General features: G+C 37.2%; 1 long non-coding RNA gene across 1 annotated transcript; it reads left to right on the top strand.

Moving 5' to 3' along the window:
- The first annotated feature begins 1577 nt into the window (after positions 1 to 1577).
- Positions 1578 to 20664, top strand: LOC132010042 (uncharacterized). Its single transcript, XR_009402132.1, has 3 exons — positions 1578 to 1696; positions 8874 to 8951; positions 20461 to 20664. It is a non-coding gene; the product is annotated as an uncharacterized LOC132010042 (long non-coding RNA).
- Positions 20665 to 25604: the final 4940 nt, after the last annotated feature.

Here is a 25604-nt window from a genome sequence, read left to right as displayed (position 1 = left end):
AATAGGTAAGACAAAAGGGAACAGAGAGGAAGCAAACCAAAAGAGACTTTAAACTCTAGGAAAAAAACTAAGGGTTGCTGGAGGGGAGGTGGGTGAGAAGATGGGGTAATTGGGTGATGGGCATTAAGGAGGGCACGTGATGTAATGAGCACAGCGGGTTATAGGTAATGGATCAGTCACTAAATTCTACCCCTGAAACTAATGATACACTATGTGTTAAGGAACTGAATAGAAATTAAAAATTTCAAAAAATGAGTAAGACAAATCCTGTGCCCCCTAAGCCTTATAGAGAAAGTAGGACAGGTACCAGAAACTATGAAACAGGGCAGCATGTACTAAGAGTCCTAAGTCAGGGACAAGGTGCCAGGAGATTTTGCGTAAGGATTACTGTTACAGAAACTTCCAAGAGGATTTGACTATGAAACAAGCCTTAAAGTAGGAATAGGATTTGGATGTTCAGAGATAGTAGTGATGGAGTCCCACAGTATGCTGTAGGATGAAGAGTCCTAAAGCCAGCAGGGCATGCTCCAGATGGGTGAATGGCATTACCTAGCGAGGTGAAGTGATCTATGTATCTACTGACACCTTAGCGTTGCGTTCCCTGGAGGCTAGGAACAACCTCACATTTGGATAAGGAAGGCTGCTCCTGGAAACAAATCATGTTCTGCTGGATTCTGAGTGACAGAGGTACCCACATATGTGGGTCTGTCTTCCTCTTGTGAGTGGGTGAGGGATTTCACCCAGTGTGACGCAGAGCCAAGACAAGTTATTTCAAATCAAGTGGCTACACACACACACACACACACACACACACACACACACCAAGTGCAGTCAAGTTAGTTTCCTCTTCATCAATTCAGGGTCTAATATAGTATTGTTTTTTACCATTCAGTATAAATTCCCTGTCATTTCTCTTCCCAAAGCCAGAACTGAGCACTTTTATTTACTCTTCTTTCCTTCTTTCCATCCATCATATATTTACTAATAGTTCACCAGTGCTAGATATCATACTACATCTATAAGATTTAATCTATTTCTTGTTGCACTTAGCAGTTTCTACTTTATGTCATCCCTAGGCTAATATTCCTGTCTTTTTCATCTTTCAATTTCCCTTCCACCCACCTTAGAAGTTTCCTGTGTCAGTCCTCTGCTGAGCGACTGGGTTTTCCTCTTTCTTTCTTTGACTGTTCTTTTTGCTCAGGCACAAACTGCCCTCACCCCTCACCCCTCTCCTATCTTTTGCCCACAGTGGGAATCCATTGATTATAGGTCTTTCCTTCCCCCTTGTTAACCAGAGGCCCCAGCCATTCCATTTCAGCTGTGTAAACCAAAGTCCGATCTCAAGGCTGCCAGGATATTTGTGGTCAGACCACTTGACCACCTTGGGATTGTAATTCCGTGTTATGGTTTGAGGGAGTGTGTGTGGGTTGGGATTGATTTGATTTCGACCACTCTTTTCTTTTCTTTTCCTTTTTTTTTCAAGAGCTGTAATAGGATAGCATGCTTTGGGTTCACACTGGTAAAACGAAACCAGCAGCTCTGAGGATTGGATTTGTTTGCTTCCTACCACTGCTTGATACAAAACTGGTGCCCAAGCAAGGTGAGAGGCCATGGAAGCATTTTATTTGAAGAGGAGGAGGTAACTTCCTTTCTGGCATCCAGGTTGAATGTAACCTGAAGAGTCTTCTAAATAATGGTGAGAAGAAGGGGGGGGGGTTGTCTTCTTTTAGACTTTATGTTTGCCCCAGGATACGCAGATTTCCTGTTAGAAGCAGTTCTGGTGGAAAGGGTAGAGTGGCTACATAAAAGGTGTATTCGGAATCCAGCTGCAGTCGATAGGTTCTTATTTCTCAATAATGCCTTTAGTTTCTTGGGCTTAAATTTATTGACTCAGTCTTGTTGTGAAACTGAACTCTTTGTCTCTTTCTGTCTTTGACATTGTCTTCTTTTAATTGAGAAGTTGTTAAAGATATGGGCATGCTATCCTTTAAAAGGAAAGCCGCCAATGTGCCATTGATGGTAACCTCTGGCAGTATGAATAGATGTACATTTAAATATTCACAAACTCTTATTTTGTAAGACGAATGACTGGATTGAGGCATGAAATCAGTCTAGTGAAGCAGGAGTAAGCTTATGACAGATCCTTGAAATTCTAAGGCTAGAAAGGGCTTTAGAGGTCACCATGTTCAAACCTTTTTATAAATGAAGACAATATCATTCCAGATGGAGAAATTGCCCTCCTAAGACAGCATAGTTATTCATCAAGACCAGAAAAGCCATAGATTGAAATGTGCTGTTTTCAAAAGTATCAAGGTTAGGAGAGCCCAAGAAAGAGGAACTGTTCTAGATTGAAAGAAACAGGGTTGGGGGGAGGTGGGACTAAAGGCAACATGTAGTCCTAGGTTGGATCTTTTTGCAATACAGGAAATTGCTAGAGCAATTGAGTAGAAAGTGAATGGGATTTGATGATTACATGTCATAATGAATAGATGTTCATTTCCCAATTTTAATGATGGTGCCATGGTTATGTATATATTGTTTTGTCTGGGTTATAAGCTAAAGTATTCAGGGGATGTTATGACGTTATGAGAGCAACAGCCTTTCTAATAGTTCAGGGGAAAAAAATCCTTTGAATTACACTTAAAACTTTTAAGATTGAAATTATTTAAAAAAAAATAAAAACAGAATAAAAAGAGAAAATGCTTTTAATTTTTTTAAAGATGTGTTTAATTAGTGGTACCTGGGTGGATCTGTCAGTTAAGCCTCTGCCTTCTGCTCAGGTCATAATCTCAGGGTCCTGGAATTGAACCCCACTTTGGGTTCCCTGATCAATGGGGAGTCAGCTTCTCTCTCCTTTTGCTCCTCCCCCCTGCCCATGCTCTCTCTCTCTCACTCTCTCTCTCTCAAGTAAATAAATTAAATCTTAAAAAAGTATTTAATTAGAGTGAGAGAGAGAGTGCATGCACATGCATGAGTGGTGGAGATGGGCACAGGGAAAGGATCTTAAGCAGACTCTACACTGAGTATGGAGCCTGACCTGGGGCTTAACCTCACAACTCTGAGACCATATCCTGAGCTGAAAGCAAGAGTGACATGCTCCACTGACTGAGCCAGCTAGGCATCTTGGAAAGTGCTTTATAAAGATGAATTCCTCTCTTTGAACAGTGGAGAAAAGTGTGTCAAAAGACACCTTTGTGATACGCACTCTGAGTCCTTTGAGTTCCTCTACTTGTAACTATCTACAGCAGTTAGAGATTCAAAGTTTCCTTCTTCAAGATAATAATCTCAGATGGGGACCTTTCCCCTTCTCCTCTCTTTGTCATCTCTCATCCAGAATGGAGTAACAACTCATTAAAATACACCATAACAGGGGCACGTGGGTGGCTCAGTGGGTTAAGCCACTGCCTTCGGCTCAGGTCATGATCTCAGGGTCCTGGGATCGAGTCCCGAGTTAGGCTCTCTGCTCAGCAGGGAGCCTGCTTCCCTCTCTCTCTCTCTCTCTGCCTGTCTCTCCATCTACTTGTAATTTCTCTCTGTCAAATTAATAAATAAAATCTTTAAAAAAAATACACCATTACACAGGTCGAAACCTATTTTATAAAGTATACCAATGCTATTGGTTTTTATGGGTCTTATGCCTCCTTTAAGCTACTATAGTTTCTCCTTACTAAATTTTTTTTAAATTTTATTTAAGTAATCCCTATACCCCACCCAGAGATCAAGAAGCACAGGCTCTTCCAACCAAGCCAGCCAGACACTCTTCTCATTTTTTATTTTTTTGCCATTTCTTTGGAATAAATCCAGGTCAGTTCTTCTGCAGAATGTCCCTCAATATAGATTTGTTTGCCTGGCTTTGTGTAGACCCCCTTAACACATTCCTCTTAAGGCTCACTTAACATGTTCCTCTGTCTTGCTGTCTCTGAAGATATGAGTGATATGATACCCAGCTCTTATAGTACAAAGCTTATTCAGTAACTCCCCCTTGGTTTGGTAATTCAGTGGCCTGGCATTTTCAAGTTCTGTCCTGGTTCTAGCTTAGAACAGCTGCCTTCCACAGTACAATCTGATGGAGGGGTTAAGAATAATTCTTCACAATTCTTTAAGTCCCATAAACCACTTAAAATTAAGCCTTGGTGGGACGGACGACAGTGAAAGCAGCAGTTTTTCAATCTTGTTACTCCTCCAGACAAAGAGAGGCAGGGAGTTGGGGTTGTGGGGGTAGGGAAGGAAAAAATGAAACAAGATGGGATCAGGGAGGGAGACAAACCATAAGAGACTCTTAATCTCACAAAACAAACTTAGGGTTGCTGTGGGGAGAGGGGATAGAGAGAGGATGGTTGGGTTATGGACATTGGGGAGGGTATGTACTATGGTGAGTGCCATGAAGTGTGTAAGCCTGACGATTCACAGACCTGTACCCCTGGGGCAAATAACACATTATATGTTAATAAAAAAAAATAGAGCAACTAGAGAGCAAAAACAAAGCAAACAGTTAAAACACACACACAGAAAACATGAAAAAATACCATTAAATCAAGTGACAGAAAAATCCTACACATGTCAAAATGTATCAACAACAATCCAACATACACACCTCTGATGGGTGAAAAGAGAGGGAATCTATCTGACATACGTAAAAAGAAGAAAATCCCCACAAAGACTATGAGTATTTATTGTAAATCATTGCAGGCCAGTTTGAAAATAGCGTTGAAACTGGGAGGGGTTTGCCTAATATGGGGTGAAGTCAAGGAGACTGCGCTAAGGAGGGTCAGAAGAGGCTGGAGCAGCCTAGCCCCGTAAGAATTTGTGAACTAACCAGGCATCCTTTCCAGGACAGAACTTTCCATAAAAGACAGGGGAAATGACAGAGAATAAATGACAATCAAAACTGACCAAGATCCAGACAGGAGAGACATAGAATTAAAAGAAGCAGAAAAATGTGGGGAGGGAATCAGAACGGGGAAGTCCCAGGAGCACGCCAATAATAGTCTTCAAGCCTGCAAGTAAACAATAGAAAATCTGACCAACATCAAACATTTTGACAGCAATGCCTTATGCCAAAAGAGAATGGGGTAGCATATTTTTGGTACTCAAGAATATGTAGCCAAGGATTTTATGCCTGGGAAAACTGAAAAGGCAGACACAAAAGTTATCAATTATTGAAGAACTCGGGAAGTATTTTTCCCATGGACACCTTCTGAAGAATTGCTAGAGTACAAGCTTCAGAAATTCAAAATGATTAGACGTTGTCGTTAAGTTCTGGGGTTGACTATTAAATAGTTACCAAGAGAACTAAGTATAAATAAGTTGAAGGGAGAACATTTGGTAGATAATGGTCATGTGTTCAAAGTAGATATCAAACAATCATAAACATGGGAGAGAATGGGGAAGAATAGGTAAACACATAAGCAAAACATGTTTACCTATCCTCAGTAATTACATTGGTGTTGCAGCATTAGTATTGTTATTCTGAGACTGTTCTGTGTATGATAAAGGAAAAAAGAGATGAATACATGTGAAGTAAACTATTTCTGTCAGCTCCTACATCATTGAGAAGATTCTCCTCTTGGAAGAAAGGAGGCATAGACAATACAAAAGAGGATAAGTAAAAACTTTGTAATCCTGAATTTGAGTTGCAAATATCAGTATGATCTCATGAGGTCATTTGTCTTAAATACATGTATGTTTCCTAGTTCTTTCCACTGAAGAGATCTAGAAACAATGCCCAAATGAAGTAATATTGAACATTACTATTACCCAGATTATGATGCTGAAATGCAATTTCCCGCTAAAGGAAACCAGGAATTTTTAGAGAAATGAGTAATTCCAGGTCTAGGGCAAGAAATGCAGAAAATGAGCTCAGAATATTCTGTCATAGCAAAAAAATCATATTATGTCAAAATCGGGAATTGAATTTGGGTCTCATAACTCCAGTCCTCTAATCATCTTCTATGTACCACATTTAGCTGCTACATTGAGACCATGAACTTCCTCTCTAGGACTTGCCTAGATTACATACAAGTCTTTGTTTAGAAGATCTTTCAGTTTCTAACTTCTCTGGTTCATAGTTATTGCTAATTTTATGGCAAGGACACCTGTTCCTTGGGATCTAGACTCTAATCCATTACAAGCTCCCTTCATATTAGCAGCAGTAATGTCCAGGCCCTATCTGCTTGGGATGGATCCAAACAGGTGTCTTAGAAGCAAAAGTCCCCTAATCACATTACAAAATGCTTTGCCATGTGGTAATGTCCATTAATGAAATCCTTCTTGACTTGGTGCATGATAGATGCCAAGAGAAGATCTCTTGCAATAGGATATTTGAAAAGCTCTTCTTGTTTCATGTTTGTTTTGTTTCGTTGTTTATGCATTAATCAATAAATTAACTTAATAAACTTGATTCAACACCTACCATGAGCCAGAGCCTAAAATGGGAGGCTCTGAAGAGACAGCAAAAGTTAAAACAGATGTGATATTGCTCTGAGAAATTGACAATCTCTTCATCCAGACTTCATCTTCATCATAGGGAAGCTCATAAGGCGAGAAAAGTTGACCCAAGGCTGATGATATGCAGTGTAGGAAAGAGCTATCGTGAGTTTCCTAGGAGTATAGCTCCAAAGTTGGAATTTCAGATTAGCAGCTTTCTCCTGAAACAGGCAGAAAGATCTTGCTTTCTAAAGGATTGTGACCCCCTCACTCATGTGAAGGCAGGGAGTAAACAACATGGGTGGAAGGGAACCAGTTGCTCATTGTACACATTTTTAATCCTTTCATTATATTTAAAGATTCACTAGACAAAATCAGTATATTTAGCACATTGTAAGAGTGTCAAATTCCTGTAAATTGAGTCATATTTTAATAGGCTTTGGAACAACTGCCATGCTCATTCCACACTGATGTTTTTGTTCCTGCTGGATCCCTAGTGTGTATAAGTCATTTGACCTTCTGTATCTGTCCCAATCTGAGTCCTCACAGAGTAAGCTCTGTGAGTTTAATGCTCCACTTAAATCTGGTGTTTCTTTTATTTTTGTATGTCTTCAATTAAAGGTAAGAACAAGAAGCATGTGTGTGTCCATGGAGCTGGGCAGATAACGAATGACAAGAAAAATTGTGCAAGTAATAGTCAATTTGCTTAAGCAGGTCTTTTTAGAAATAATCTGACTTTGAGTCTTTTCATAAAACAAAAAAAGGAAAAGTGTTAAGTGTCTGCTTCATTAGCTAATATTTAATTTTATGCCATGTCTGTTTAAAATTAGAAGTACTAATTCCTTCATGCATATAGTAAGCACAAAACTTACCCACCCATCACCTTTCTAAATTTTGTTAAACCAAGTAAAAGATATGTTAATATCACTCACATAAAAACCTCTCTCCTATTTACCTCTGTTTTCTTTCATGACAAAGCAAAGATTTTGTTTTTCTCTCTTTTGGCAGGAAGCAGTAATTAAAAAAAAAAAAATCTGAGGCCTGTGTCTTTTCTTATATTTACCAGGCTCTAGATTTTTTCACAAAAAAAGACTATTTTCTTCCGTAAAGGATGACCAAGTGTCTCACTTTTTTTGTTGTCTCAAGAGATTACTAAGTATTTTAACATCTTTTGAAAAAAATCAACCTTTATTTCTATACCTAATAGTGTACTTTGGATGATGATGATGATGATAATGGACTTTCTTTGTTAAATAAGAACAACAACTGTATCAATTAGTTTTTAATAGCTTAAAGCTAGGTAAGGTGAAGTTATCCTGTTCCATACCTCAGCTGAATTTAAGAAACCGTGTCAACTTATAGAAAATAAATAAGAACCAAAATATAATGGACATCTAGTGTTTGACTAACATTTCACCCACCACTTTTGAAAATTCTTCTGGGAATGGTTTCTATTAAGAGATATAATTACATTTCCTTTTCCCCTCCTCAGTGTAAGTTTGAGACTTTGGCTTAATTAAAAAACATTGTTATAGTTTCTTCATATGTAATAGGAGCTGAAATATAATATTCCTTAAGTACTAGGAGAGTATTATATTGTGTGATTTAAAGTTTACATACGTGGTCCCATGTTTTCTGTGTCCTTTTGTAGGCTCCTCTTTTGCTCAGCATTATGATTGGTTATGTTTTTATAGTGCATGTTTCCATATTGACTAAAGGTCTTTTCTCAAGGTTTGGGGGGGTGGAACACAATATCAAAAGTTGAAGCATTAATGCAGTCTGCTTCCTTTCCTAGTTGATCAGTCCATGAGTGACATGAGCAGTTGGAATCAGACATCTTAATAGGAGACCAAGGAAGTAGGTTCAGTGCCCCTGCGGTCGTAGAGCAGGAAAATGTGACCTGGGATTTGCCAGCAGCCATATTTCTAACAAAGGGGAAGGGTGTCATGATCTGAGCCAATAGGGCAGCGATTGGAAAGATAGGGTTCTAGTGGTGCTCCAGTTCTTGGTTCTAGGACTTCATATCTGGGGCTCCTGCTTCTCACACAGTTTTAGGATATGAACAATACATGCTCCTTTTTATTCTGCTTGGGTTGTGTTGGGTTTCTGTTACTAGCAATCAAATTTCTTTGTCGGGGACCACCTCCAGCCGGGAAAGTCCCCACCATTACAAGATGGTGCTTGGCTCACTGCCAGCAAAATACACTGCAAGTATACAATGAACTTTCTGGTGAAGCCCGCCTAAAGGAGGACATAGTTATTGGCTGTTTCAAATTTAATCAGCATAGTAACAAGACTCTCATTGGCTCTCCCCATTTCTTGTCCCCTTATTGGTCACCCTGCATATAAGCTAAGGAAGTTGACGAAATAAACAGAAGGGGATGAAGCATTAAATAAACGGGAAATGAAGCATTAACACCGAACCAGGCTTCTTGTCGTCCTTGCAGGTCGAGGGCGACAAATGGTGCTGAGACCCGGGAAATATTAAGAAAAATAGAAAAACCTTGCAAGGGAGAAGTCCGCAGGTAAGCAGGGTAAAACCACGACAAAGGTGGTGGGAAACTTGTACAAGTCCGCAATAAAAGCGGGGCGGCCTTAGAGCCGGGATTTAGCGGCGAGTATACGTGGAACAGCCATTAGGTTGGGATTCTAATTATGGGATCTGGACTGTCAAAGTCGAGGTTAGAGGGTTTCCTAAAGGACCTTCTAAAGGCCAATGGCATGCCGTTAAAAATGATTTTCTTGATAAAAACGGTCAAGCAGCAGCTGAAAGACATTCAGCCCGTATGGATTCTTCCCCCAAGCCCTTAGTTCTTTGGAAGGATATCCTTACGGGACAATGGAAAGGCCCAGATCCTGTATTAATCTGGAGCAGAGGTTCCGTTTGTGTTTTCCCGCAGGACAAAGAAGTGCCGATTTGGATTCCAGAGAGATTGGTTTGGAAGGCCCCTGAGAACGAGGATGAGGACCTTTAACTAATTACTGAGTGTTGGTTCTATTGTTCCTTTTTCTGTGTTACCCCTGTAAAATTCTCTAACCTTAGTCAGATTAGCAATTCCTCCCAACTGCTCTCCCAGTATTTGCAGGGTGCTTGGTCTGACGATTTTCAAAATTTCACACGAATCCTTCTGGCTGAGATAACTCGACTAAATAGTATGTGTGTGCAACCAGCTTCCCTCCCAGAGCTATTTCAAACATTCAGCAATATGTTCCAGTTCACCAAACAATGGGCTGGTACAATTGGTCTTCTTGTCCTCCTCCTTATTGGCATTCTGCTTCTATTCAGAAAAGTTTGCCAATGGAGAACACAGCAGCGAGAGCAGAGCCGAGCTATAGTACAAGCCTTTATGTCAATAGAGGCTGGGACATCTCCCCAGATATGGCTAAGCATGCTAGATCGGTAGTCAAAGATGGGTAAGATCAGTAGAGAAACATACCAACCTAAGACAGGACAGAGATCATTGATATCTTGTGTCTGATGACAGGTAAGGATGTTTTCTGCTACTGACGACCTAAGACAGGCACGATCTCTGCCATAAAACAAAAAAGGGGGAGATGTCAGGGACCACCTCCGGCCGGAGAAGTCCCCGCCATTACAAGATGGCGCTTGGCTCACTGCCAGCAAAATACGCTGCAAGTATACAATGAACTTTCTGGTGAAGCCCACCTAAAGGAGGACATAGTTATTGGCTGTTTCAAATTTAATCAGCATAGTAACAAGACTCTCATTGGCTCTCCCCATTGTTGGCCCCTTATTGGTCACCCTGCTGCATATAAGCTAAGGAAGTTGACGAAATAAACGGAAGGGGATGAAGCATTAAATAAACGGAAAATGAAGCATTAACACCGAACCAGGCTTCTTGTCGTCCTTGAGGGTCGAGGGCGACACTTGGTTCTAGGACTTCATATCTGGGGCTCCTGCTTCTCGCACAGTTTGAGGATATGAACAATACATGCTCCTTTTTATTCTGCTTGGGTTGTGTTGGGTTTCTGTTACTAGCAATCAAATTTCTTGATATTTTCCTTTCCCTAGAGTGAGAGAGAGAGTATGTACTAGTATTTATTGAAGGCATACTATGTGCTGGTCACTGTACAAAATACTACGTGCATTAGTTCAGGTTATCCTTAAGCAGTGCTATGAAGCAAATATTTCCATTTAAAATTAAGGAAATTGTAGCTGAGAAGCTGAGACACAGTGAAGAGAAAGAATTTTCTTAAGCCAAATAGTTAATACATGTCAGAGTGATGATTCCCATAAAGATTTTTTTGACTTTGCAATCTATGCTTCTCTGTTCATGATATATTATATCATGATAATTTGAAGGTAAGCCAGTATCAAATGCCAGTTGCTGAGGAAAGCAGTGTGATTTAGTGAAAATATGTCCCTTGGTCAGGGAATTGCATCCCCACTTTTTCTCTTACTGGCTATGCGACACTGGACAAGCCAAAGTTATCTTCAATTGTCTACCTTGAACCTTGACCTATAGAAATTTATTTTATGCAAAGAATGTACCATTAAAAAATGTACTATATATTCACCATTTGATTCATATAATCTCATTATTTTTTAAACATGATATGGATTTCCAGAGAGTTTTTAATAATCACTGGCTCTGCATCTAGGGCCAAGTATTTATCACACAATGGGGAAGAGTTAATATTTTTATTTGTTTGAAGCCAAGAACAAAGATACACCAAATGACCTATTCAGGGAGTCAGGCCCCCAAACCAAACTCACAATTGATGGAGGACACAGTTGCTAACAATAAACATTTACTTAAAATATCCGCTACTGGTTAGCAGTGGGTTTTAAAAAACTAATTTGCAAAAGTTCTCTTTCTGTCAATAAGTTAAATCCCAATGATCCTTTATTTAGTTTATATCAAAAGTAATATGGTAGTGCCCTATTATGAAATTATATGATATTGCTTGGTTATTTTATGGTTAAAATAGACTTTCCAAAACATCATAACCTCCTACAGTAAATTCTGAGGTCAAATTTAATCTTCAGACCAGGTTTGGTCCCAACCAACAATGTAAGAAACACCTCAAAGTATTTTTAACTCTTAAAAAGAAAACAAAGTTATAGGAATAGGAAAAAAAAAATCTTTCAAAGCATTGCTGTTTGAGTACTTTGTAGGTGTAGTCAGGTTTTTCACACATCCCACATTCACCTAGAATTTAGGAGTGAATATTAATATTTATTCCTTTTTTTCTACTATAAATACTGTGTTTTGAGAGTTTGGATTGGTTGAGCTTTTATAGGTTCTCTTTTTAACCCATTTGAATATTTTCATCATGTCATATTTTCTCCTGCTGACATGATTGTGTTGACATGTACAAGCCTATGTGAAGAAGAAAAGCATGAAGGTGGTTAAACTCAAGCAACTGGCTAGTTACTTATTATGAAAACTGATGCATTGATTGAACTTTAAAGTTTAGCTTCTGTCCCTTTCCAGACTTGTGACAAAAAGCAAGAAATGTTTTTAAATGCCTATCACTTTCTATAGGAAAACAATGTCTTAGGTCAAAATTTCTACTGCCATCCTTTTTATGTAGAAAGTCAACAGAATCTTACACGCTAGGAAACATCACTCTCATCACATAGCCACACAGAAAAATGTAAATCCGTGCTATTTTTTAATTAATAAGGTACTTTTTCCATCTCCACTTGAATTCTCAAAATTTTTTTGCTGGAGGGTATTATGTTATCCCAGATTCTTACTACCTGGTTAGAGATGCTCACATTTCAACTCCATTCTCCCCTATTAGCACCTTTTTATTTATTCTGATTTTCCACTATAAATATTTGTCAAAAGAGAAAATCCAGAAGGAATGATAAGAGAATAGCCATAGATGATTAGAACCTGAGAAAATAGAACAAAATTAAAACCTGGGTTTCCCATCATCTTTTATTCTGTACCCTGGAGGATGACACTTCTAAGATTGCTATCTGGATAATATTTCCTGGAAAATAGACAGTGAGTTTTTTCACTTGTAATATTTCTTATAAGACTTCAAAGAAAGGATTCATTTCTGGAATGGAGGAATTTCTAGGTCATTGCAGCATGCCTATTAACAATGCAACCTCACGTGTTCCTTATTCTTTAGCTTTTAGACTGTTCTCAGTCTCCCTGGGCATCTTCTTCCTCTACTTGCTTCTTAAAATATTCTCAAGGGTTCTGTCTGTAGCACTTTCTCAGTCTGTACACAAATTCAAAATTCCTTATGATTTCAGTATGTTGTTGGCTCCAATATCTTTACTTTTGGCACTGATTTTTCCTTATCTCCCAACCCATGTAACAAAATGCCTCCTGAAAGCTCCTGTGTAGGGATCTCAGACTTAACATTTCTGAAAACTGAATTATACTCTTTCTTGAAGTAGATGTAAATTGAAGTGACTGCCTGGCCCATGGCATTTCTTTTCACTTGAATGAACAAAGTTGATAGGTTGGATTGAGCCAATCATATTCTCTTTTCCAGAGATTTGAAAACTGAATGGAGAAACTAAAAAATGTAAGTGGTTGGATCTCACTCACTTTGAGGCAGTTCCAAGAAAACAAACTCCTTTTACCAGGCAGAGAACCCAGAGCTACCCAAGTTCCTGCCAGAGTCTGTTTTTGTTTCTTGTTAATATATCATTAAAGTTTTCTCCTCTTCTTGCATTCTTTATATTTAATAATGACATCCAGCTGCCCAAGCAAGAACCTAGAAGTCTCACAACTCATCTTTCTCTCTCCATTCGGTCATTTACTCAGGATACAGAGAGGGCATGTTAGACAGGGGTTATATTCTAACATCTGAAATCATCCATAATAAAAACATACCCTGAAAACTCCTATAAGATTGGGGACTAGCTTTCTGTCTTTCAGTAGATCCAATGCATTCACTTTTTCATCCAGGGCTGGAAAAGATTGCTGATCCTTTAATTAAATAGCACATGAATTAGTTAATTTGCACTTAGGGAATAAGTGTCTACAGACTTTAAAACTTAAGTCTCACATTGGGCATGGTAAGATGACCATAGAATCCAGGGCACTCAGGAACTGAAGCTGACCAAAAAAATAGCAGGGGTATGTCTCTCACTTCATGTTCATCACACAAACTTTCTCTTTGTATATGTCTTCTCCGATTCGGTGACCATGTTATGGGACCCTCCGAGGCCTCCTACCTATCCCAATCTTTCCATCCCCACATTAGTTATTTTGATCCAGCCTAATACTTCTGGATATAGGAGCTATTTACCCCATTTATACATGAGATACTGAAGCCCCAAAGTTATCAAAATTAATCTCTGACATTACACAGATAGGAGGAGGCAGAGCTGAGTTTCAAATCCAAAGATGGTGTACAGTTTACCCAGTATGATACAGAACTATATGGAATACAGAGGTGAACTTTTATGACTGAGATGATCCAAAGTGACTTAATGGATAATAATGACATTTGAGCTGGCCCTTAAAGAATGAGGACAATATGTGACATGAAGAAAGAGAATTCTAAGTTAAAGGAAGATCATGAGCAAAAACCTGGATGGATGAGTTTAGAGCATATTTGAAGAAAGGCAAGACTAGTCCACAATTTTGTAAGAAACACACATGCACAGAAGTAGTGTAAAATAAGTCTGGAATGTAAACTGAGAATGGGAATTGGATGTCATCAAGGAATAAATGAAAAAAAAAAAGAGTGGCGAGATGGAAGGATGAAGAAGGAAGTAAAAAAGAAAAGGAGGGAGGGAAGAAAGAAGGAAAGAAGAGAGAGGATGAGATAAATGCACCTTTTCAGGAACGGGCAAAATTTCTATTGTGTCTTGGGGATCTTGCCATGACATGGAACTACCAAGATCTGGTTTTGACTAGTGTAAGTTCATCTACATTTTAAACAAAACCACACTAAGTAACTGTGGATGGGAACACTTAGTAAAAGAGGATACAGACTGAAAGGATAGCATCTTTACTTTAGATATCTAACTTTAGGATAGTAGTTTCCTCTGCAGAGGAAAGGAGAGAGGACTGACCTTGAGTGAACTCACATGATTTCATTTTTAAATTAATAGAGAGAAAGAGGAGAGAGATATATGAAACAAATATCAGAAAACCTTAACATTTGAGAATTCTGAATAGAAGGTACCTGGATATTTCATATATTACACTCCTACTTTTCTGTGCACTTTAAATATTTACCAACAACCATAAAAATTAAGATAAACCAACATATCATGTTACTGAAAACAGAAGGAAGAGTAGAACAGAAAATTATAGCAGAAAATCAGAGTGAGTAATGTTGAGTGGAGCAAGGTGAAAAATTCCATCATTTAGAGATGTATGAAAGATTGGTCATCAGAAGAAAGTTGGGCCTCTTGGACTTTATTGTTAGTAACTGGAATCCTATGTGATAGGATAAGTTTGAAAAAGTTAACTTAAGAATAAATCAACATATACTTTCCCTATACTTTCCATTAAGGATTTTCCAGGAGAGGAAATGAAAAAAGACTTTCAAACATACATTCATAGGAGAGTGAAAACCACAGGGAATTATGGTGTAACTAATTCTAGAAATCTTTGGTAACATGAGAATTTCCTCTTCCTCTTTTGAAGAAATGACTGAAATTTTGTGGTCATACAAACTATATTATTCTTCTCTAATACTCTAAATTTAAATATTTAATAAATACTAAAGAATATCAATAACAGAAAAATAAACCAATGAGGCAATAAAAAATCCAAAACTATTTACTTGTATATGTCAGATCTTGGTATATGACAGAACTGTCTTTGCATATCAGTAGGGGAATTAGACTCCCTTCAATAGATTGCAATGAATAAACAGGTTTACTATAAGAGAAATAAATAAATGAATTTAATTCTCTACTTCAAAGCATATGTAAAAACTTCTTTAGTTGATTTAAAATTTAAATATTTGTGGCAGTACTTTAAAAGTTATTGAAGAAAATAGAAGAAGATACATTAAATAAGACAAAAAGTATAAACTATAAAGAAAAATATTGATATATTTCATGACATTAAAGTGACTATTTCTCAGCTTTTGCCTTTTGCTAGAGTCTGAATTTCTTGTGTCATCTGAAACATCAACAACAGACAATATATTTAAAAAACAGTAGCAATCAAGGCACTGGACGTTAGGGAATGAAAAGCCAAGACCCCTGAGGAGAAGAAACACATGAGATGAGACTTATAATTACCCCAGTTTACTGCCTTGAGAGTTTCCAAGCTGGATTGCAGTACAGGGTATCCACATAGAGTTCAGAGGTTTCCTTGAGTTGAGCAGATGGAGTTGGGAGTCTGAGGAAGACAAGGAAGGTAGAGTTCACAGGGGAGAATGCCAGGTGGGAGAAAGCTGAGAACAGCAAGAGAACTTTGGAGAGGTGCAGATGGTTCCCCTTAAGCATCCATGAGAGCTCTGATTAGCATATACATGTAAGGAAACTTTTTGAAGCCATTGGGAAAAACTTTTCAAAGCATTACAGGGAAAAGTTATTAGAACTTACACAGAGGAGTAGTGTCTGTTCCCAAAAGGCAGAATGCAAACCTTATAATTCAGAGGGGTACAAGACTACAAAGAATGGTTCTGCCTCAATAGCTGGGAAAAATTAACCCTAGACTAAATGTTACATTGGTCTCGCCTAACACAGTTTAATAGTAAGATCTGAGAAGATGAAATTGTTTCTTGGTATCTTAACTGTGTATCAGAAGAAAGCCAAAGTATATTTTTTGGAATGCAAAACTATCCAGTACCCAAACAAGGTAAAATTTATAATAAAAAATGACCACATAAGCAAAGAAGAAAAGACAATCCAGAGAGAAGCGAAAATGAGTCAAAACTCACTGAAAAGTGGAACACATGATAGCATTATCACACAAAATATACTAAAATAGTTATCAATATTTACTGTATTTCTTAGCAGTTGATAAAAAAGATAATAAGGATATGGAATATTTGAATAACACTGTGAACCAACTTGATATAAATAACATTTTTAGAACACTCCCAAAAGCATAGCAGAACACATTCTTTTCAAGTGTGATGGAGGGTTTACCAAGGTAGACCATATTCTGAGCCATAAAATAAGGATCAATAAACTTAAAGGATTCAAGTCATATAAAATATATTCTCTGATCATACTTCATTAAATTATAAATCAATAACAGAAAGAACATTGGAAAATCCCAAAACATGTGGAAATTAAATAATACACTTCTAAATAACCCATGGGTCAAAGAATAAATCAAAAGGAAAATTGGAAAGTAGTTTTAACTGAGTAAAATAAAATCACAACAAATCAGAATTTGTGAGATATCACTAAACTGTATTTGACACACAAATGCCTATATATATTTAAAATGAGGAAAGGTCTCAACTCAGTGACGTTGGCATTAACTTTAAGAAACTAGAAAAAGAAGAGCAAATTAAGGTTGAAGTAGAAGAAAGGAGATAATAAAATTAGACAGTAATCAATGAAACAAAAATTAGAATGCAAAAGAAAAACTAATGAAACTGAAAGATGATTCTTGAAAATCAATGAAATGTATAAACATCCTGATCAGATCCGGACTGATCAGGAAAAAGGGAAAGAAAACATAAATTACCAGTATCAGGAATGAGAGAGAGAACATCAGTACAGATCTGGCAGACATTAAAAGGATGACAAGGATTTATTATAAACACCTTAGGCCAATAAATTCAAAATGTAGATGAAATTGACAAATTCCTTGAAAAATATGAACTATCAAAGCTTACTCAAGGAGAAATGCATAACCTGATACATGATACAACCTGAATATATATATATATATACATATATATATATATTCAATGAAAAAAATTCCATTTCTAGTGAAAAACATGACCATAAGAAAAAAGAAAAAACATACTCCAAATCCAGATGCATTCACTGGTGAATTTTATCAAACATATAAATATAAATAACATGAATTCTATACAAACTCAGAAATTTGAAAAAGAGGGAATATTTCTTGACCTATTCAACAAGACAAGCATTATTCTGATACAAAAGCAAGGCAGAGATGTTACAAGAGAAACTGTACATCAATACTCTCCCATGAAGATAGATGGAAGAATTCTAAGAAATATTGTTTTGCAATCAAACTCAGCACAACATAAAAAAGGATGATCCATGGCGACAAAGAAGGATTTATATTCCAGAAATGTAAGCCTGGTTTATCAGTCACATATCAATCAACATAATTGATCATATCAACTAACTAAAAAGATACAAACCAAGTGATCATCTTAATACATGCAAAAAGCAATGTCAAAGGTCAGCATCAACTTCTGATGAAAAACTTGCAGCATTGAAGAAATAAAAGAAAACTTGCTAAAGGGCATCTAGAGAAAACATGCAGGTAATACACTTAATGGTGACAATTGACTGGTTTCCCTCTAAGAGTAGGAATAAAACAAGGATCTCTGCTCTCACCGTTTCTATTCAACATTGTTCTACAAGTTCTAGTCAGTGCTATCAAGCAAGAAAACAACAACAGCAACAACTGTAAGTCATTCAGATTAGAAAGGAAGAAGTAAAACTGCCTTTAATCACAAAAAACTAGATAATTTATTTAGAATATTTTATGGACTATACAAAAAGCTGCTACATGAGTTTAGCAATGTTGCAGGATACCTGATAATATATAAAAATAAATCATTTAGTGAGTATATGTATCCAGTAATAATGGACAAATTGAAAATAAGAAAATTATAATAGCTTCAAAAATATTAAATACATAAACATAAGTCTGATAAAAGATGTACAAGACCTATACACTGAAAACTATAAAACTTTGCTGAGAGAAATTTTAAAAGATCTAAATATTTGGAAAGGTATACTATGTTCATATGTCATTAGCCTCCATATTGTCAAAATTTCAATTATTGCCTAACTGATTATAGATTCCAATCAAAATCCTAGGAGAGTTGTGGGGTTTTGGAAATTGGAAAATGGAATCTAAAATTCATTTGGAAATACATAGGACATATAATATCCAAAGTGATCATGAAAAAGAAGGACATTGAAAGGAGGACTAACACAACCAGATCTCAAGGGTCATTATAATGCAATAGCAATGAAAAACCATATGGTATTGGCATAAACATTGATAAACAGATTGCCAAGTTGCCGGATATCAAGGTGGTCAGTTAGGACAATGAGCCAAAGTTGAAGTAACCATCAAGTTTGTATCCACTCTGTGTGACACTGTATCAAGAGGCAAAGGAGAAAAGAGCTGGCTCCCCAGTGTCTGTTTTCCCCACAGATGGCCCTGAGCACAGGTGAGATGATATGCAAAACAAATGCGAGAAATCATATCATTGCTAAGGAGTTCCAAACAAAAGGCTCTTGCCTTTTGTATGGACCTGGAGTATCTAGTGTTGGAAGGTGGGAAGGGCTGGAAATGGAAACATACTAAGTCAGAATGAGGAAATTCCCTCAGCCCAAACTCCTCATACCTCCACACCCTCCTCCATAAATAGGTCTCAGTGAGGTGGAGAAAGTGCCTTTGTCCCAGCTCTGATTAAGGAGGCCTTACAATGGAAGTGCCCAGGGTATAACACAAATATACATATGAGTATGACTGGCCAGGAGAAACCTGGGAGGATTATGTCCTCAACTGCAGCTCCTTCCAGAGACTGAAATAGTGTATCTGTACACCAAGACTGGTATAGGGAGGGAAGTCTCTCTCATAAGGCCTGTTGCACAAATCCTTGTAATTGCCTATGGTTGGGCCTGAAGGATCACTCATAGAATTTTGGCCGGGAGTTGAACTTTTAATATGTCAGGTGGAATAAAATAGAGATTCTAGAAACAGACCCATATACATACAGGCAAATGATTTTTGACAAAAATGTAAAGGCAATGTAGTTGCAAAATTATCATCTTTTCAAGAGAGAGTGTTGCAATAACTGGATATCCATATGCAAAAAATGAACTTGGAGCCATCCTTCACACAAAATATAAAAATTAAGTGGATCATAGACCTAAATGTAAAATTTAAATAAAGTCTACAAATCTAAATGTATCTACATACAATCAATATACTAACAATGACCAAATGAATGAAAATCTTGTTAGATAAAACCTAACCCTATAAAACCCTGTAAATCTTATGGAGGAATTCATAGGAGACATTATTTGTTACCTTGGATTAAGCAAACATTTCTTAGTTATCCCATTAAAGCACAATCCTTTAAAAAACTGCAAAAATGGAGGTAAGTTAGACTTAGAATTAAAAACTTCTACCCTCCAAAAGACAAAGGTAAAAGTAGAACGACAAAAAACAGATTGTGAGAAAATAGCTCCAAATCACATATCTTTGGCAAAACATCTCTGGAAAATAGTTTTGCAGTTTCTTAAAGGTTTAATGATTTAAATGTCTGCCTAAAAATCATCTAGCCATTCCGCTACTAGGTATTTATTCACCTATGAGACATGTAAGCATATGTTCATACAAACACTTGTCACAAAACTTCAAGTCAGCTTGATTTCTATATTCAAAATTGGAAATGATGCAACTGTTCTTCAATATGTGAATGAAGAAAAGATAAATTGTAATATATCCATACAATGGAATACTGTTCTGAAAAAAAAAACTATTGATATATATGTATAGCAACGTGGATGAATCTCAAAGGAATTATGCTGAGTGAAAGAAGCCAGATGAAAAGAGTACATGCGATGTGATCGCATCTCTAGAAGAGTCTAGAAAGTGCAAACTCTACTATCAGAAAACAGATCAATGGTTGCTTAGGGATGACCATTGAAGGATATGGAAGGTGGGCACGAGGGAGGGATTACAAGGGAACATGAGAAACTTTTCGGTCTGATAGAGATGTGTATTATATTGATTGTGGTGATAGTGTAACAGATGCATATATATGACAAAACTTAACAAAATGTACACTTTAAACATGTATAGTTTATTATACATCAATTATGCCACAATAAAGCTATTTAAAAATGATTAATTTCTGACCATGAAAATACGTCCTCCTTTCTTGCAGATAATTATGGAGACGAGTCCTAAGCTTCACATACTTTTGGATGGCAGAGAAATCAAGTTAATGACAGGCTATTCAGGGAATTCCCTGGGAATGATGACTTGAATAATAAATCTGATCTTTACCCCTTCCTGGGGTCTTGCTCTGGAGTACTACTTTCTTCTTCAGACCAACTCTCCATGTCTCGAAAGCAGCAACATTAGGCAATTACTGTTTACACTGTACCCTTGACTCCCAACTTAGTCATAGAAACTGCTCTCAATTTCCTTCGGTACCAACAAGACTTTTCTGGGACTTTGGGAAAATTGACATAAACTGTGAAACAAAAATCTCAATATCAAATATTTGATTACTATCAGTGGAGTGCCAGACCTGGCTTCCTTTGGCCGTGAGAAACAATTGTTAAATGCTCAGCAATTTTACAAGCTAGTGGGTAAATACAGCTATTATTAAGATTTAATTATATACTTTAATAATGAAATTATATAAAAACAAAGATAACAAATACTCAAAACTCGTCATTTCCTAATTTCCTGCATTCAGTATTATCTGTGTTCTTGCGGTTTACACATCTTTCAACATCCATATTTAGTGACATCATGCTTATCCCTTGAAATTGGCTAGTTTGGGAGTATTTACAAATACTACAAATCAGGGCTTGATTTATTGTTCAGTTGATGGTTGAGAACAGGGCAAAGAAAGTGTTAAACAGATTAAAGTAAAATGGCAGCATGTTTGTCAATGTTATATTGTGTTATATTGTGAATAGTACAAAAGCTTGAGGAAATATTGTTCTATTATTTGAAACTATTATCTGATTTAGCAAATAAATTGCTTTGGTTCACTGATATACCGAAGTTGTGAGAAATGTTTTTGTTGTTTCACTTTTGTCTTACACACTAACATACACAAAAATATCAACCAATATTCATATTGAAACTATATTGACTCATCAGTTGCTAACATGAGTAGGCATTACAAGATTTAGCAAAAACCGACGAAAATATTGTTATACATTCTACGATCATTTTTACTTTGTGTTATATAAATATTATATCACTAAAATGTATAAAAACAAGTATGTAGATTTGCTTTCATTTCTTTCCCTCGAGAGCCAAACAGACCTCTTTCACAGTTCATAAACCCAGACCTGATTCGAAGGTTTTCCTCAGGGGTATCTTGGCGTTGGCTGCTTCCAGTCATTTTCTGGGGATGCCAGTTCACTTCTCTCCCATGGGAGTTGTCTATCCATGAAATATGAACCATGGACAAGGTGGTTTTAATTACATTTCCATAATTAATAAGTCCCCTGGAGTAATTTTCTCAAAGCAAAGCCATACTTAACTCTCAAAATGACATTTCCTCCGCATGAAGTTTTCAGCTTCAGCAGGTCTTCCGTTAGGGAAGTTAAACACCAAAGGCAGAAACTGCATGCATAAGATACATTTGCTGCATGAACTATCTGTGCTTTTGTGGTATAAGAAATATCATTCACAAAAAATAAAAAACTAAAGATAACTTAGGAAAATAAATTTCAGGGAACACCTGGGTGGCTCAGTCGGCTAAGCATCTGTCTTCTGCACAGGTTTTGATCCCAGGGCCCTGGGAATGCCCTGCATTGGGCTCCTTGCTCTGTGGGGAGTCTGCTTCTCCTTCTGTCTGCCACTCCCCCTCCTTGTGATCTCTCGCTGACAAATAAATAAAATCTTTTTAAAAAAGAAAATAAATACAATGAATACTTCAAAGAGTTATTAGCTTTAATCTATAAATAATCTTTATACATACCATGGTACTTCACTGGGGAAAAATAAAAACAGGTAAAAGTCATGAACAGAAACTTCACTAAGTAATCCAAGTGGCCGATGAAATACAATAATAATCTCATCAATAATAGTAAGAATTAAATTTAAAATAAAGTATCATTTTCACTTTTAAATTTGAAGATTTTAGATATCGGTCTATTCAGGTTGTCGATTTCTTCCTGGTTCAATTTTGGTAGTTTATTTAAGCGATAATCTTGGAGAAGGTGATATAGGGAAATAAAGCGACTCTTAAGTACTCTTTTTTTTTTTTTTTCCTTTTTAAGATTTCATTTATTTATTTGTGTGAGAGAGAGAATGAGAGAGAGCAAGCAAGTGAGGAGGAGGGGCAGAGAGAGACAGAGAAGCAAGCTCCTGGCTGCGTACAGAGCCGGATTGGATATGGGACTTGATCCCAGGATTCAGGGGTCACGACCTGAGCCAAAAGAAGACATTTAACCAACTGAGCCACCCAGGTGCCTTCATGTACTCCTGATCAGAGTAAATTGGCACACTTTCTGAAGGGCTCCTTGGCCATATTCTTCATGTCTCTCTCTCTCTCTCTTTTTTTTTTTTTTTTTAAGATTTTATTTATTTATTTGATAGAGAGACCACAAGTAGGCAGAGAGGCAGACAGAGAGAGAGGAGGAAGCAGGCTCCCTGCCAAGCAGAGAGCCCGAATGCAGAACTCGATCCCAGGACCTGAGATCATGACCTGAGCCGAAGGCAGAGGCTTTAACCCACTGAGCCACCCAGGTGCCCCGTTCTTCAAATCTCTTGACCCCACAGTTGCACTTCTAGTGATTCATATTAAGAGAGTAGTTAAGGACATATGCAAAGATGTAGCTAAGAGAATGTTTTACATGACTTTGTTTATAATAATAATACATATATATAATATTTAATAATTAAATATAAAATTTGTTTATAATGACAAATTACATGTCTAACAAGAATGAATTTGTTAAACTCTTCACATATATATACATATACATAATATTAAGCAACCATAAAAATTATATAATGAAATACTAATAATTGCCATGGAATGACCTTAATGATATACAACTTTGGTGTGAAACAACATCTTTAAACTATATGCAGTTTTGTCTCTCTTTTGGTGGAAAGACATACGCACACACACACACAATCATTAAGATTGAAGGACATACTCAAAAATATTAACTGACCTTTTATTTCATGTGTTACTTTCTTCCTTTTTTTTTTTTTTTTTTGCTTATTTGTATTTAATTGTCCTGTATTGAGAATGCATTACTTGTATAATAGAATTGCATCTCCACACTATTTCAGCACTTTATAAATTTCATAATCAGGTGATTCAATGACTTCTTAATTCTCAGATTCCTTGGGATTACAGCTGTTTTGCTTAGGGATGCATTTGCAAGCAGCTTGGTAGGGTGAGCATGACTTGAGAGGGCACTCCTGGAAGGAGGAGAGTTCCTTGTGTTTGCACTTTTCCTGGTTATGCAAATGCTATGCTGACTCTAGCAGCCCGCAGGTGGCTGCTCTCTTTGTGCCTCAGTGTGGAAATGCAGAGAGAGTGACTCATTTTACTGGTGATATGACTCTGGGTTTGGTTACCCACAGGCATTTCTTCTCTGACTGGGTCTCCTGGAGGAGGTTTTATTTTAACATGTTAGCAGAGGCTTTTCCAGCCCAAGTGAAAGGTTGTGAATGACAGAGAGGGAACACACCCTCTCATTTATCTCCATTTACAAGGATTGGGGCAGCCTGACCTCTTGGTTTGTACCCTTCTTTGGCATCTCTGGGCAAAAAGCCTCAGGCTTCTGACTTCAGGGTTGGAATTTTGACTACAAGACAGTGTCTCATAGTTGAACCATTTCTATAGTTCTACACTTTAAATTTATCCTAGAGAGTTCTCTATACGTCTACCATAAAAGATTCAACAGAAAGGTTACTTTTGGAAATAAGGGACTGTGGCATTTACTCTCTAAGAAACTTAAAAGCCTTCTTCTCCACTTAGAAGGGAAGTGATATTTAATAGGATCTGTGTCCTACACAAGAAACAGTCTCCCCATCATTTCTTCTGTTCAGTCTATTGACAAAGCCATCAATAAAAGCCATCAATTTATAATTCAACTTGACAACCTATACTGAATTTCAAAAACAGATCAGAAGCTGTGCTAGATACTAGAATAGAAAAATGAATTAGACAAACCTTAGAGGCCAAGTCTGATAACAGAATCCACAAGCAACTTTGTGTAAATGAATATGGGATGTCCCAAAAGTCCGGAAACATAGGTATATATGTATAATACTTTATGCATAACACCAAGGACTTCTTCAATATATAAAACCAGTAATGTAATACCATCTAGGTCTTCAGACTTAATAGCTATCTTGTTGAATATAGTACAATAAGCACTGGGATGACAGTATAGAGTTAGACCCTAGATGCCAGTGAATAAACAATTTCATCTGGTGGAAATAAGTCATAGAAAGAGACAGAAAGAAAGTTACATTAAATAGGGCTTTGGAGGATGAGTAGATATTCACAAGGTGAAGGAATTGAACAATATTCCATGTAGAGGAAATGACACTGAAAGTTGGATGGACCATTGTCTTGTTTGATGATAGAGCTCACGAGAACTTTCCAAGAAGTAGAAATGCAGAGTATTGTTTGTTTGTGAGGCTGGGGTCTAACTGGAGCAATTATGGGACAAATTTTCTTCCATTCCTGAGCCTTCTGCTAGTAGCCAGTGGTTTGACCATCATCAGGTTGAAATTGGTAGGAAACCTAAGCAACACATGTTTAGGGAGTCACCAGGGCAGTTAACAGAGGCGGCAACTTCTATTTAGGAAACATTAAGTGTAAATCAGAGATGGTCCTATTTGAAAACTTGTAGTGGCTTCCAATGCTACTACGGGACAAATTTCAGAGCCGATATTCTCTATCAGACCTGGAAACTTGGTCTAGTCAAAGTCCATGTGAACTATTGAGGGTGACAAGGATCAAAGCCCAAGGACAAGGTCTAGGGATAGAAACTTTGTGAGGAATCTGAGAGATGCACCTGGTGCTTTGTGGAAGCCTGTAAGAAATTCAGACTTTCTGTCTGCCCCAGACCTAATAAACCCAAGCTGCATTTTAACAAGATCCTCAGATGACGTACATACTACTGATCACTGATCTGAAGACCACATTTTGAGTAGCCAGCGTCTGAACTGCTGGTTTTCTAACATGGATGCACATTGAAGTTAATTGATGAGTTTTAGGAAATAGTGATGTCTGATCTCTGGGACCTACCTACGGATATTCTGATTTAATTGATGTGGTCAACACACCAAGAGACAGAAAATAGGAGAGGT

This window comes from Mustela nigripes, chromosome 2, assembly GCF_022355385.1.
Source record: "Mustela nigripes isolate SB6536 chromosome 2, MUSNIG.SB6536, whole genome shotgun sequence".
Taxonomy (NCBI): domain Eukaryota; kingdom Metazoa; phylum Chordata; class Mammalia; order Carnivora; family Mustelidae; genus Mustela; species Mustela nigripes.
This window is presented reverse-complemented; position numbering and strand designations above follow the sequence as displayed.